The sequence below is a fragment of the Onthophagus taurus genome, chromosome 5, assembly GCF_036711975.1.
Source record: "Onthophagus taurus isolate NC chromosome 5, IU_Otau_3.0, whole genome shotgun sequence".
Lineage (NCBI taxonomy): Eukaryota > Metazoa > Arthropoda > Insecta > Coleoptera > Scarabaeidae > Onthophagus > Onthophagus taurus.
Window position 1 is genome coordinate 12,550,327 of NC_091970.1, and position 5,117 is coordinate 12,555,443.

Below are 5,117 nucleotides of genomic sequence, written 5' to 3' on the forward strand. Positions count from 1 at the left end.
AGATTTTAAATTTCTTCTACCATTTTTAAGCGAGTTATGACGTCATCGGTATTTGTTACTCATGTTACTGTAAGGAGTATTGGGTCTAATTTCGACATTAGTAAATCAACGGTTCATAAAATTTTAAAACACGCAAAATATCATTCCCATAAAATAAACCTGATTCACGAGCAATGAATCGTAGTTTTTGCAACAACAATTTTGTAACAATGACGAAGACTTTATCAAAAACATAATTTTTTCGACTAAGGTACATTTACATTGAGTGGACAAGTAAATAGACAAAGTTGTCAGTATTGCGCTACCCAAAATCCAAATTAGCCAAGAAAGTCGCACACCCAATATCCGCAGAAGATTTGAGGAAACCTTAAGTGGAAAGAGATGTTTACATTTTTTCAAAGCGATGGCATTCCCTCCATCCCGATAATGTTGACACAACTCAATTCCAACGGCAGTTATTCCAACAAGATGGCGCGCCACCACACTTCAAAAAGCTTTGCTAAATCAGTTTTTGACACTCAGGGAATAGTTTTGAATAATTGGTTACCATAGTTACTCATGGCTACTGCTATTTTTATCATTATACAAATTTGAAATAATTAAGCTTTAAAGTAATTTTTCTCGAAAATTTTCTTATGTAACCAATATTAATATTGACTGTACTAGATTCAGAAAAAAATCCTCTTTCATATTCCGCAATGAAAATGGGGGATTGCCATTTAAAAGAAATATCGATGACGCCATAACTCGTTTAAAAATGGCGGAAAAAATTTGAAATCTACACCAAACAATTGCAAAAAATTTAAATCTTTAGACCCGTTTCAGGGATTTTTCCATAAATCGTTTATTATGATTTTATCACCTATATCCGTTACTTTACGGACACACTCTATATGTTATACAGGGTGATTCACATAAGAACCGACACAGAGCAGGGACATGTAGAAGACAATAAATTAAGATGATTTAACGCAACTTATCTCTATACTAAGTTGTACCCCTGAGGAGTTATAGCCCTTCAAAGTTGGGTCTTACATTTTTAAAACATTGAATATCTTCGTAATACATTAAGCTAGAAAAACCAAATTTGGTATACGTTATCAGTGTACCGAGGGTATTAATTGGTAGCAAGTTGAGACCAATTGAGGCATTTCAAAGGGTTGATTAAGGGTGATGGTCCCCTAAATTTTGACAGATTTTTTTAACCTTTTGATGGATTTAATACATTATTACCTCATTTCATGTGGAATTTATTTCTAAAACTTTCTTTACTCTTATTATTTTTTAAAAAACATTGTCATTTTCATAAAAAACTCAAATAACTAAAGACACGTATTTCGTTAATGCTATTAAAATCATCGAAATTTCAGTAGTCGGCTGTGAAATTGTACGTCAAACTTGACAAATAGGTTATAAAACCTTGTTGTCAAATAATTTTATAACCTATTTGTCAAGTTTGACGTACAATTTCATAGCCGACTACTGAATTTTCGCTTATTTTAAATGAAGATTACGAAATAAGTGTCTTTAGTTATTTAAGTTTTTTATGAAAACGACAAAGTTTTTTAAAAAATAATAAGAATAAGAAAAGTTTTAGAATTAAATACCACATGAAATGAAGTAGTAATGTATTAAATCCGTCAAAAGGTTAAAAAGATCAGTCAAAATTTAGAGTACCTTCACCCTTAATCAACCCTTTGAAATGTCTCAATTGAGTTCAATTTGCTACCAATTAATACCCTTGGTACACTCATAACGTATACGAAATTTGGTTTTTCTAGCTTAATTGATTTCGAAGATATTGAACTTTTTTAAAATTTAAGAGCCAACTTTGAAGGCCTATAACTCCTCAGGTGTACAACTTAGTATAGAGGTAAGTTACTTTAAATCATCTTAATTTATTGTCCTCTACATGTCCCTGCTCTGTGTCGGTTCTTATGTGAATCACCCTGTATATATAAACAAAATTTATTTTTTTTAAATTTGTTATAACAATATATTACAAGTAAAAATAAAAACAAATATTTTATAATTTTGATTTTTATTACAAACGTAAAACTTCCCTAAAAATACTCCACTTCCTATTAAAAATTAACACTAATAAGTGGAAGATACACACTATTTAGTAATATTTTGTCAATTAATAGAGTAAAATTAGAGCGAATTTTTAATAATTTACACTGATTAGATTAGAAATATATCTAATTAGAGTCACGACAACATCTAGTTAGATTACATATAATACACTGTTATAGAGTAACGATTTTACACTATTTAATAAACACCATCTTCTCACTATTTAGTGTAAATTTTTAATCTATTCACCTACATTATATAGTGCAAAAAAATAACTCTAAATAAATTGGACCGATCTGAACCATGTTTTAGAGTTGATTGTTACTCTATATCTTTTCCTGTGTAGTATTTTCTAACATATCCAAGTACAGGGTGTCCAAATTTCGGTGGGTTTGCAGGGTATCTCAGTTATTATGAAAGATAGAAAGTTGCGGCTTTCGCGAACCTGAGCTACTTTTTTGTGAAACTTATAATGGCACAAACCAAATTTTCATAGCCCTCTTTGTTTTTGATATACAGGGAGTGTTTCAAAATCTACGATTTTCAGACACCTCCTGGATGTTGGCTATCCGGAAACATAAAAACGGGTTCTAATAGATTTTTTCACGTAGAATCCAATGGTGCACGTAGAATCTTTCTAGTCATCCCGGTTATAAAGAGTTAAGTATTTTAAAAGTTGAGTATTCAGTATTTGAGTTGTGTTTATAACTCAAAAACCGTGATGACTAGAAAAATTCTACGTGCACCATTGGATTCCACGTGAAAAATCTATTAGAACGCGTTTTTACATTTTTTCTAAGTTTCCGGATAGCCGAGATACAGGAGGTGTCTGAAAATCGTAAATTTTGAAACACTCCCTGTATATCAAAAACGAAGAGGGCTATGAAAATTTGGTTTGCATTGTAAGTTTCACAAAAAAGTAGCTCAGGTTCGCGAAAGCCGCAACTTTCTATCTTTCATAATAACTGAGATACCCTGCAAACCCATCGAAATTTGGACAGCCTGTACACTTCGCCGTTTAAATTTCCATCGATAAACACTGGACCAATCACTTGGTCTCCCAAAATGCCGGCCCATACGTTAACTTTTTCAGGATATTGTGTATCCTCAACCTTCTACAGTCAGATGGGGATTTTCATTCCAATATCCAATATCTGTTAATGGTGACCATATCGACCGGTGCCACCGATTGGGTCGAGTGAAGAAGAATAGCGACAAAAATAGAGCTGTTATCGTAAAATTTATATCGTACAAAACAAGGAAAGTGGTGTGGTCTAGAAAGAAGAATTTGAGAGGTAAGAAGTACTTAATTACGGAATCGTTATCGGCGAGTAGATTGGAATTATACAAACAAGCACGAAAAGTATTTGGCGATAAAGAAGTATGGACAGTGGATGGTAGAATAACACTGCAAATTGGAAGAGACTTTGTTCAATTATTGCTCGCCTGTCTATGGTCCTTGTTTGGATTCGGTGTGTGTGCCCAGGGTTCAGGGGGTTCAGAACACTTGTATGAGGTATATATTTGGCATTCGAAAATTTGATAGAATCTCACATAAATTATTGGTTTTGAACTGGCTCAACATGAAAAATCGTTGTATTCTGAGCTCCCTGATTCTCTTTCATCGGTTATTGCGGACAGGAGAACCGTGTTATCTATTCAAGAAGGTGAGGTTTAGGGGTGATATTCACTCTATTAACATTAGAAATAGAAACTTGATAGCTCCTCCAGCCCATAGGACAGCTTTGTTTGAGAGATCTTTTAGCTACAACATTTACTTTAAATATAATAACCTGCCGGTAGAAATTAAAACTAAGGGTGTAGTGGCGTTCAGACGTGCTGTTTTCCTCTTGCTCTTCAATGAGCAATAATTTAAGTTACTTTATGGCGTGGACTTCCCTTGCAATGAGTCCTTGTGAATTGAGTTGTGAATGATATGGAATTGATACGGAATTTTTTTTTTTTTTTTTTTTCTTTTTTGTTCCTTTTCTTGAGGAATTAATTAGGCTTAAGTAGGTTTGGTAATAGTTTTAGGCCATTATTTTTACTGTTACTTTTAGTTTCTGTTCATTCTTCATCTTGGTTTCTTTTTTTTTTTTCTTTAATCTTCTTAATTTGCAAGGTTCAGTGTAAGAACAGGGAGTGTCATTGGCACTCATCTGAACTGCACCTTGAGGTTCTCCAATGATTAAGTATTTAGTTTTTTTTTTTTTTTTTTTTTAATTAAGTATTTAGTTTTTTGATAAGTTGTATTACATTAACATATGGTTTATTTGTATTATTTTATTGGAGAATAAAGGCGATTATTATTATTATTATTATTATTATTATTTCTTTACGATACGTACGAATGAAGATATCAAGGTGTTAAAACAACGTCACAGGCAGGAACGGGAGCCACGGCCACAAGAACAGAAATCGACACCGCAAGAGAAAACCGGTATCAGTAGAAGTCAAAGACGCCGAAGACATTGAATGAAATAAATGGTACAAGTGGTATAAGTGGTAGCTTGGGACCAAGATCTGGTAGATATACCAATTTTGAATTAATTCAATTTTGCTTATAGTGGATTAAAGTTTTATACCTTGCATTATACTTTTCTTTTATTTTGTTTACTTTTTTTTTTTTTTTATAACTTATAAATTAGTAAATCTTTTTTTTTTTGAAAGTAAATAATATTTATTCTACTATTTTAAAAAGTTATAGTGGGTATAATACATTCCTATTATTTTTGCTATTATTAATATATATATATATTTTTTTTTTTTCTCGTATTCCCATTTGTAGAGTATGAAAATTGCACACTTGAATGCTCAGTCACTGAGAGCAAAGTTCATTAGATTATTAGACTCATTAATGAAACTAAATATGATATTATCGGTTTATCTGAAACTTGGCTTACAACTGATGTTGACTCGGCGACGGTTGCTGTTCCTGGGTTTTCGTTGGAGCGCGCGGATCGAGATGGTAGGGGAGGAGGTGTTGCTTTTTATATAAACAACAAATTAAGGTATAAAATAATTACTATTCCGAATACTAT